This window comes from Macrosteles quadrilineatus, unplaced genomic scaffold, assembly GCF_028750875.1.
Source record: "Macrosteles quadrilineatus isolate MER2022 unplaced genomic scaffold, UCM_ALF_1.0 Scaffold_8__2_contigs__length_117827958, whole genome shotgun sequence".
Lineage (NCBI taxonomy): Eukaryota > Metazoa > Arthropoda > Insecta > Hemiptera > Cicadellidae > Macrosteles > Macrosteles quadrilineatus.
In genome coordinates, this window is record NW_026542601.1 from 42258568 (window position 1) to 42270549 (window position 11982).

The following is an 11982-nucleotide window of genomic DNA, read 5'->3' on the forward strand; positions in this document are numbered from 1 at the left end:
AAAAATCAAAACAAGTTAAAACTTTCAATTTATTTATAGCTTTGCAAAAATTGCGGAATTAAATAACATGTTGCTATAATGCTTTGATCAATTGTCATATGCTACCTTTATTGATGGAGGAGGGTGGTTAAGAGGGCACAGAAGAGAATGAATTGGATCATCTGTGGTGATTATTCCTGTGTTTGTAGTTCAAATAATTTAAATCTTCATTACAGGAACAATAATGTAAACAGTTAAGTAAGTCTATACTATCTTATAATCTTTTACATATTTTTTTGTGTCACAGATTCAAGAACTTGAATTATGTAATATTTACCTTCTTTGTTGTTGCCTGAGATCTTGAAGGTAGGATGCTTTTTGTGTCACCTTTGCCCTTTGCCTTGTGGCTCTTAAGGTGTCTTCTTAAATGCATCTTCTTATCACTACAACTATGTCTATATCAATAATAAAATATTTTCACATAAGGTCAAGTTAATTTACAAGGACACTAAGCGGTGGGAGTTTTTCTAGGTGAATCTATATGATATTTTGTCCTATTTTTATATAAACATAAGTACAGTATATTTAATATTCTTTTAATTTTTAAAATGTAATGTTGTAATTGATTAAGCAGTATAAAAGCAATAGCACTTAGACCAGGCCATAGACTAACCAACACAGGTTTAATCTATGCCAATGAATTTTGAATAAGGTTCCCGTTGTTAACTGGTACCAGTATGCAACCTATGTACCCACGTCACCTTTAACTCCAGGCCGCGGCCTTCGAAGTGGCAACGCAAGTAGGGTTGTAACTTTGACTATTAATACTTCAGTATCCAATAGTGGGTCGCCGGAAGATTGCCCCCGGAAAACTACCCCCCAAGCAGGTTCCTACGTCATATTGACGTCAGAGACCGGGGGGGGGGCAGTTTTCCAGTCACGGACACTCAAATTTAGTTGTCAAACAGTTCTAATCTAACCTAACCTAACCAACCAAACTTGCTGTAACATTTCGAAAATCTGTTTTATATTCACCACATGCCTTTTCTATTATCCAACCCCAACGGAATTGCTTGAATTAAAATTAAAATTACATACCATGATTTGTCTAGGGGGGGTAGTATTCCAGTCGCGGGCACGGCTTCCATATTGGTTAGTTAGCAGATATTGTGACGTCACGTTTCACCTGGGGGGGTAGTTTTCCGGGGGATAGAATTCCGCATCCCCTCCAATAGTCAATGGTTGTAACAGCTGTTTTGTTTGAAAGCAGCTAATGGTACGAAAGCTTGTGTATAAGCAGGTGTATTTACAAAAGCTTGGTTACTGGGCTATGAAAATATTGACTCAGATTTAAATGTACAAATATAGATTTTCAGTTCATATTGTTTTGGTTTTCAATTCCGAATGTTTTATTTTCGATATTTTAATAATAGTTTACGTTCATAAATTTAACTTATTTACCTTTACCCAACCCGCCATGTTAAACTTCCCTATGCCAAAAATCGTGATGTAAACAACCTCTTTACTTCCGAGTGAAGTAAAGTTTCAAAAACTCACTCGGTGAAGTAATGAAACCTATTTAAATAACATTTGAGTGCTTAACTTAAAAAAAAAATACCTCTATGGAGCAAACTACGTTCAACGCTAGAAATCAGCTGAGCGCTTGAAATTTATTGTTATGCCTTAAAGAATTTTCCTAACCTAGCTTTTGTTTGTAAAAAAACGTTACTTTTAGAAGATGAGTGAAATGGATAATGAAAAATATTGTACGTAACCCCCTGTATATTGTCGGGTCAGGTAAAATCTTGTCCGTTACACGTTACGCAAGAGCACGTTTACATCACTTGGGTGAATTATGCAACTCGCTTCCGCTCGTTGCACAACATTCACCTGCGTGATGTAAAATAGCTATTTACATTACAAGTGTAGTAAGAGCGTTTTTACATCACGCAGGTGACTGTTGTGCAACGAGCGGAAGCGAGTTGCATAATTCACCTAAGAGATGTAAACACGCTCTTGCGTAACGTGTAACGTACACGATTTTACCTGACCCGACAATAGACATGGGGTTACGTACAATATTTTTCATTATCCATTTCACTCATCGTCTAACAGTAACGTTCTTTTACAAACAAAAGCTGGGTTAGGAAAATACTTTAAAGCATAACAATAACATTCAAGCGCACAGCTGATTTCCAGCGTTGAACGTCGATGCCTCCATAGAGGTATAATCTTTAAGTTAAGCACTCAATGTTATTTAAATGGGTTTCATTACATCACCAAATGAGTTTTTTTCAACTTTACATCACTCGAGAAGTAAGGAAGTTGTATACATCACGCTTGGGATAGGGAAGTTTAACAGTGCGGGTTAGGTAAACACTTTTACTACACTTGTAAGGTAAATAGCTATTAATGTCAATGAGGGGTAGCGAGCTGGCGTAGTGGTTAGAGCGTGGGACTTCAGTCCCCGAGGTCCCTGGTTCGATCCCTGCCAAGACACCAATGGATTTTATCTAAGTGGTAATGCCGCAACCCCTAGGTCTAGCAGCTCATGTACATCAAGATCGACACATGATTGTATCCTTGAAGCACAGAGGCCCCGACAACATCCTCCGGACATATAAATCATCTCCATCACCAGCTCTGAACATCGGTGTCCCCCAGGGATCAAACCTTGGGCCCATCCTATTCCTGTTATACGTGAATGACTTGCCTGGCTCCATATCCTCTGGAAATTTATGGCTTTTTGCTGATGACGCCTGTCACCTAGTCCCAAGCCCAAATCGAAATGTCACAATTGAAAACACCCAAACTGGCTTACTTGAAATGTCAACTTGGTGTAGCAAAAATCATCTGGTCCTAAATTCTAGTAAAACCAAATTAATGGAGTTTTATAACAGGAAGAAGCCTGAACCACCTCCGATTCCGATATTGACCTTGGACGGGGTGCCTCTTGAAACCTGTAGTGAAACCAAATACTTGGGTCTACACATTACGGAGAACCTAAATTGGGGAACACATGTCGATGCAATAGCGCCCAGACTGTCATCTGTCACCTACCTGCTGTTTAGACTACAAAAGCTGGTTGACATCGAGATTCTCCTTAAGGTTTACTATGGCTGCTTTCATAGCATAGTTTCATATGGTTTGGTATTTTGGGGAAGTTGTAGTGAGGCAAAACGTATCTTCATCCTTCAAAAACGTGCGATTAGAAGAATATGTGGAGTCCATAGACGGACACACTGTAAACCTCTGTTCCAAGAACTGAACATTCTCACACTTCCGTCTCTCTTTATATTGGAATCTGCATTGCTCGTTAAGAAGAATCCTAATATTTTTGTAACTAACAGCATGGTCCACAATTACAATACCTCATGTACCACAAGTAAATTTCACCCTTGCAAGCAAGAGCCCTACTTCAATAGTATAAAGATTTACAATAAATTGCCTCAGTACATTACGCAAGAGCCTTCTGTCAACAAATTCAAGAACCTGCCGAAAACATTTTTAAGTCAAGCGGCCTACTACAGTGTTGATGAAATATATGTCTAGGCCATGTGCATGAAGAGGAAATGAATCAATAATTTTATATTAATTAAAAGCAAGAAAAGTATAAAAACCTGACGACCACGTCGCTGATGCGATACCAGTGGGAATTCTCCAAGTATCCAAGTAAGTATCCGAGTAACCTGTCTGCCTGGCACTAAACAACACTACTTGCGACGTTGCCAATTCTACCAGGCCGCGGCCTGGAGTTAAAGTTGGCCGTGATGTACATGTACCCCATGATTTGCTTTAAGTAGTGCTGCCATCATTTGCCTGAACAAAACCCCTGGGGTTGGGATTAGCGGCCTTCATAGGAGAAATCTTTAATTAAAAGCACGTGTGTCTATTGAAAGCCATAATTTATTTTTTCAATACATCTACTGTAATTATTGCAATTTATTTTCATTAAAGTGGTTTATTTGATTTTTTTGCTTAACGTTATTCATATTTGAAACTCGGCTTTTAATGGGTAGAGAGATAGTAAAAATATATTTTTTTTCTGGAACGATTTAGCGTAACGAAATCCAAATTCAAATTCCAACTACCTCAGTTCTAGAAATACAAGAGGAGAACAAAGAGCAGTGACTCCACCTGATAGAGAGAAGACCCCTGAAGATATGGTGCCGTGTTTCCCCCGGACGTGCTTGAGGCGGACAGTGCGTGAGGCGGACAAAACTGGTTCGGGTGGGTAATTGAGCGGACGTCTCCCTGCATCTACCCGGCTCGCGGGGAATATCCCCGTTACCGAATCATCCGAGGAATTATCGCGTTTTGCCTCCCAGCGCCCAGTTCTTTCAACCACACCTAAACTACCACCTACTCTGATTTTGTAGGTTAATAGCTAAGAGACTATGTTTTATCTATAATTTCTAATAACCCAATTACAGTACCTAACACGCAGGCCTAGTCATCTCTGGTTACTCCCCGTGGACGTCCAAATTTTTAATGTTAACATTTTAGAAGGGTTAGACAAATCTTTAAACTCTAAAATGCTGTGGAATCTTCAATTTAAATTTAAGACGTGAATAGGTCTATGTGTTAATTTAGGATTTGTTGATTTATATGTTCAGGATTTGGCGTTACCGTACTCATCTAAAATGTCGACACGTTTAACACGTGCCGCGGTCATTGCCACGGACCGAAGTCGAAGTATACATTTGAATCTTACACATAGACCGGCTGTCACTTGGATAACAGTACACACAGACCACGGGCAAAACCCTGTAAAACAGTGATCATTTACATTGTAATACGCTACAATTGTGTTTGTGAATAATTTTTTCTTGGCTGTTTCTTTGTTTGTACTTTTTAGCGAATTTCCCATATAGGGAATAAGCTATTACCGTAGTACTCATGGTAAGACCTGGACGCGGGACCGATTTTTTTTTCATTTTAAAGCCCCTAGAGGCCAAAAACACCATCCGTTCAAATTCATATATATATATTAATAAATGAAATAAATAATTAAACATTAAGTACCCTTTTTTTAAGTTATTAATTTATTGAATAAACTTACATGTTTCGGCTCTTAGGCCATATATATATGTGTGTCCGTTAGCACGATAACTCGAGCAAAAATGATCCGATTTTGATGAAATTTGGTACAAACGAGTAAACCTACGTTTATTCGAACGAGTTCGCGATCCAGCATGATCGGACAATGGGAACGGGGGTTTTATGGGGTAAAATAGGTTTTTCCCATTTTTGACCCAAAAAACATAAAATTTAGCAATTTCTTTCCAAACATTTTGTAGAGCTTAAAAAAACAAATAATTTAGTATATTGAAGCGTTATTATGCGCCTAATGGTTACGGAGAAAATTCCAAAAAATTGTAAATTTAAAATTCCCATGTTATTCTTATGGAGAATAAGTAAATTGTTGTAGTTTGCTTGTTTATGAACATATTTTGATCAAATTTGGAAAATGTTTTTATTTCTTACCAACTATTAAAACCCTTAATTTGACAGCGTGCCATTATTGGCACATGAGGATTCAAAAAAATGTCACGTTCGCCTGTTAACTTTTTAATTCCAACAAACGGCGTTCAAAGGTTCTTTGCCTATTGCTATAATGGTTTAGTGCACTATATTGGATGTTTTGGAAATTACTATCACTTTAGACCAACATATAGAAAAGGAAGTATGGAGGCTTAGTGTAGTAGGTTAGTAAATTACTTCTTATTTCAATATTTTAGGCTGTTTACTTATATATCTAAGTGATTTGCACAGATTAAAGATGAGAAAACATAACCCAGGTCAGTAATTATTTTAAATATGAATATTGATTTTTTTATAAACTAAACAATTTGAGTGTGACAAAAATGGCACACTGCCAAAGAACCAGGGAACAATGAAAACTTTTGGGCGTGCCAAAAATGGCACATTACCAAAGATGCAGTTATTTTTTTTTTAGTTTATTGAGCGCGCCTAAAGTGGCACACTGTTTATAAAACAGTGAAAGGTATTTATATTTGTAAATGTATGCCTCTTATTACCACAAATAGTAAAATAAAAATGTTTTTGTGAGGAAAGATTTTTCACTAGGCTGTTTAGAAAAGACTTTGGCTTTACAAAAAATCCCGACCATCCATGGCAACAATATCTACCAAAAAGAATTTTATTTCCTGCTGAAAGTGAATCTTCTTATATGAAAGTTGTTTGTGCATTCCGATAAAGACTTTGGTACTTACAAATATTTGCTCACCGTGTCGACATATCGTGGAATAACGCATTGCTGCCACGTTGAAAATAATTAAACTGAAAACCAGCAAGACAATATGTCACTAAAAAATTTTAGTTATAGGATTTTTGAATCGCTAACCAAAGAAAGGAGTAAAAGACAAGTTCTAAAAGACAAGGATTTACTTCTTCTCACACCAGCTGCTCTGATGTGTGTGTTGAAGATGTACGCTTTGATGGTGTTGGACACTACCCTTTCTTTGTATACATCAAGAGGTCGATGCAGATTTTGCAAAAATAAAAAATCGTCGTTAGAGTGTTCAAAGTGCAATGCGAGGATGTAACTGAAAGAAAATAGCAATTGTTTTGTGGGGTTTCACCAAAAGTAGATGACGTTTCTTGATGTACATACTCTAATGAAATTTCAAACGATTTTCCTGATGGGCATGACTAATGAAATATCAATAAATTATATAATAATGTATTTTCTGTTGTAATCACATAATTTTGTAGAGATTTTACATGTGTATACATTTTACTTCATTTTTTATAATGACGTTTATACCATTTTATATTGGATTGATAGCTTTTGTGGAGAAATTGATTTTTTTATATCTTACATATAATTATAGTTATACAATTTTAAAATCCAATATGTGATAATGTCGACTTATTCAAACCCTTAGGTTTATTTTTAAGTGCTATACAGATAAACTTGTTGCATTTAATTCAACATAAGATTCCTAGAGAAATCTCCGCATCTTTGGCAAAGTGCCAAAAATGGCACACATGAAAAAATTGTGAAAAATACTTATAAGAATTTTAAAATTATTTTTTTGCAGTTCCTTTGGACCCTTTTGATTGAAATATTGCAAGGAAAAAGTAGTTTTCAAAAAAAGATTTGTTTGCCAAATTAAGGGTTAACGTTTTACAAAAAAAAATAACAGTTTTACCCTCCCTGATGCAGCAAACCTAAGTACTAGTTAAACTAATTCTATTTAAATAGAGAATAAATATTATATTTTAAGTAGACATTTCAGTGTAAATCCAATCAGTCAATTGGAAATTCGCTTAGTCTGCAGGTTTGCTGCGGCGGGGGTATTATAACCTTACACCTAAACCTTGTTATACAGAAATTGAGATAGCACGCGTTCTGGCTTTCCTATCGTAATACTCGTTCCATACGATGAAACTAACCGAAACATTTACGATTCTAAGCAGTGTACAGACAAAACTCTAATTTTAGCGAATTTCCCATATAGGGACTAAGCAAAAATTCACCCTAGGTCTCATGGTAAGACACATGTAACACATCGTAAGACTAGACCCGGAACCGATTTACGTTATCGTTTTGAGGATAACTAGAGCAAAAATGATCCGATTTTGATGACATTTTGGCACAAACGTGTAAACCTACGTTTATTCGAACGAGTTTGCTAACCAGTTTTATGGGGCGAAAATTGATTTTTCCTATTTTTGACCCCAAAACACAATTTTTTTTTAATTTCTCTCCAAACCATATTGTAGTGCTTAAAAAATAAATAATTTTGTACTCGTATATTGAAGAGTCGTTGTATGCCCAACGGTTTGGAGATAATTTTAAAAATTGTAAATTTAACATTCCCATGTTATTCTTATGGAGGATAAATGAACTGTTGTAGTTTGGTTGTTTACGGATATAATTTAATCAAATTTGGCAATTTTGTTTATTTCATACTAAGCTATCAACATAGTTATCAACATTTCAATAAAAATCACACCTCAATATCTTGCCCATAGCAGCAAACCTAAGTACTCACTAAAATTAATGGTATTTAGAAATAGAAAATAAATCTGACAATTTTGTGGGAATATTTTAGTAAAAATCGAACGAACCGGGTAAATGGAAATTCGCTTAGACTGCAGGCTTGCTGCGGCGGGGGTATTATTTACATAGATTTTTTGTTCTTGTGTCACTGAATTGTATTCACAGCATTTGTCAGCAACATCAATTTCTGTGTTTTCAAAATATACTGAACTAATAAGTAAACAATTGAAAAATAATTCAAAGATTTGAATATAGTCGAGTAAATCCGTAAGACAACCCTAAAAAATTGCTTTAAATTGTTTAATTGGTTATTTTGACTAAGAATTGTGTGGTTTTACTAGGGAAACGGTATAAAGAAATCGTAGTCTCGGAAGTCCAAAATTAAAGATGGCGTACACGATTTTGGCAAATACTTGTATACTATTCATTCAAAAATTTGTTTTTTATTTATGAGTATTTTTGCTTGAAACAATCATTGTTGGGGAGAGTGTATCTAATTCATTTGTTGGGTGTCTTTATATTTATGTTTTTAGAAGATAGTTACGTTTCTAAATTTCAAATATTGTCAAACATCTAGAGTTGTTTACGATCGCATAAACCACTCATTCGTTCTGCTAGGGCAAGTCGGCTTCTTAACAAAGCAGTTGAGACCGTCCTTCTGCGTAAAGAACTAATACAGTCACATAAACTACCTTTCTATTTGTCTTTAGAATTGCTATCTAGGACCGTGGGTTAAGGGTGGTCTGTGGTCAATATGATTAGTAGGGTCTAGCCTAGAGATTGTCGTGTTCGGCCGAGTTACATTGCTTTATTTCAGCTTCATAATATTCTTAAATTCACATTTAGTTTACAACCAAATCAGTTTCGATATAGAAATTCATTTATTGTAGTTTCACTATACAGTCCACTGATACAATTTGTTCATATTTACATCAATAAAATTATAGTTCAGTTAAAAGTGTTAGTTTTTATTATTACCAAAATATTAGCGCATCACGCGTGCCGCAGCAATTATTAATAGGTGTGAAAATAAAGAACATAAGCTAAAGTTCAACATACCTATTTTATTTACTTAAATAAATATCACTAGTGGCTTGTAAGGACATAAGTCCCTAAAAAGCTGAATAATTGACAAATTATTTTAATATTTAAACAATCTCATAAATATGTTATCAATGTGTCAGAATAGATATCCCCGTACACCATATCTTTTGTGTAAAAAACATTTTGGTGTTTTGCCTTTGTTTGCTTTTGTTGATGTTATACGGTGTTGTGAGTCATGAAAATATATTTATTATCAATAAATAATTTGAATCACTCCATAAGTTTAACTCTGATAAAGGCAGCAAACATATAATTCATTCAATTCAATTCATTCATTTATTTAGAAAAAATAAACATTACATATACTTTTTACATTAAATAATCTGAAATCAGGTCCCTGCAAAGCAAAGCTTCAGTGCAGGGACCGAGTCGCAAACATCTTCCACCATGCCCATAAACCATATACTTAAAATGTTCGTAATGACGAGAAACCTTGCGCAAAACTATCCATTATTTCATAAATTGCCCTTTAAGGTCGTAATTCTTTTCTAAAGGAAACTTTCCATTTACCTAATGTTAAAATACCTCAGCTGTACTTATTTGTTTGTATTACTTTATTCTGTTTTGTTTATTTCAGCCCAACCTAACCAATCAATAATGCTATTAAACTTATGAACTCAAACGGGGCGAAGCCCGTGGGTAACAGCTAGTTACTATAAAGAACATTTAACGTTACATCTCGTTTTCTTGTAACTTTATGGAAATTCTGCTATTTTTCCTGAGTCCTTGGGGTCAAGACCTTTAATTTAAGACCTCTCCCACGTTTCTGCGACTTACCAGACGTTTACAATTTTAGGGTAAAAATTTTGTCTTACAGAATTATATATAAGGATATTTATGACGGCAACCTTATCCTAACCTACATTAATTTTGTATTCAAAATAACGGCCTTATAGTCTAGTCAAGTGGGTTTTTAAAAGGGCTTGAAGTGGAAAGTTCATAGGTAATTGTTTTTTAAGGCTTACTTTATATTTTTGGAGGTTCTGAACACGAACCTGAAGTTGTCCAACAAAATGTCTTTCGGCAAATAGAAGAAAATTAAAAAATGTGTAAAAATCTTTAAATAGTCTAAAGAAACTAAATAAATTGTATCACAAATCTGACACATACTTTCTCCCATAAGCTTGTAAACAACCTTTATCATGGGTAAGTGGTGGGATGAGTACCTATAATAATTTTGTAGAAAAAATCCCAAAAGTTGCAATAACTTTTGAACCGTAATTGTTACAGTAAAGGAAGTTGTATTATTTTGCATTATTAAAAAAATTAATTGGACCTCTTAGTTTGGAAAAATATCTTTCATTCAAGTTAGGCTAACTTATAAGGCTTCCTAGTACCTTTCAGAGAGGTTACTTCGATGTATTCATTCAGCTTAGTGAAAACATAATAGGCCTATCTCAAAATAGATAACTATACAAATCAGAACTTGAACTCTTAGAGAGCCTTTGGATGTTATTAGACTAACGAAAAGGGTCTATGCAGATAAGATTATTTCTGGTTTTATACAGTATACAGTACATTGCCAAATATACTGGCAAATAAGAGTATATTTGAATTATATACGCAATCCTCTAAATTATAATATTGCGTACTGGATTAGTGATAAATAACGATCAGCAGTATTGAAGTAAACAAAAATCAGCTGTAAAATGGCTGCTAATGCTATTCTTATGGAACACATTACTTTAATTTACTTTACTTTTGTGTAGAAACAGTTTGTTGTTTGTTTTTGTTTGCTTTTTTTTACTTTATTTAATTTACAATCTGTTCAAGTTGAACAATAAGCAAATGATATAAATAGTAATACAAAAATAACTTGAAGAACATGAGCTAGTGATTGACCACCGTCAACACTAGCAAACAAAGAGAATTTTGATAACACTTAGCCGAATCTGAATGGTAGGTCCAATATCGTATGTCGCTTCAGTCTGTAAATGGTGTTGTGATTGTCCAATAAATTGTTTGCTTTTGATGATGTTATTTTCAATAGATTATTTGAATGACTCCATAAGTAAATCACTCTGCTAAAGGCAGCAAACATATACTTGTTTGTGAATAAATACGGTACTGTCATACTAAGGTAGATTTAGTTTCGTGATTAACTTGCATAAAAAAGGATTCCCTGATTTGAATGTTAGACATTGCCTTCGTGAAATATAAAAAGGCAAATAAAGGCAAAGAAGGTGTGTTGAGGTATGCTTAGTTCTTGGCCAAAACAGCTAAATCAAAATAATAGTTTATACTCCTTTTGTAAAAGGTTTAACAAAATTAGTGTGAAGTAAAGGTATCCCATTGGCCAAACCTAACCTGATCAATATAAAAAACTACAATAATTAGCCTAGTGTAAGATTATTAGGTGGTATTCCTCGTAAAGGTGCGATTGACTTGACACCACCAAATAAAGTTTGACACCACCATAAAATAAGTCTAATCATCAGCTGATTCCTAACTCATTTGCGATTGGACTGGTTCCATTACCCAGTTATCGAAACCAATTACGAAAATACTTTTCATCAGCATTTATGCATATTTTTGTGTTTTGGTTTGTTTAAAAAACGTAAAGAAACAGAAACTACATCTAGGTTTTACTGTTATATATGGATGCTCCATTTACTACTATACCATACTTGCTAGGCTATATTATTTTAACCTTTTTTGCTTGGAACGTAAAGACAGTACCTGTTTCAAATCTCCTCCAAACAATATTGTTTTCCGCCCATTGGAACTTGTCATAGTACTCACTTAGTTAAGAAATTTATTTCCTGATCAAACCTATTTCATCTTTATTCCCAGGTTATTTTGTAAGAGTAGCCGTTGAGGTTATTTCACTTCATACCAAATATTGATTATATACAATAAATAAAAAT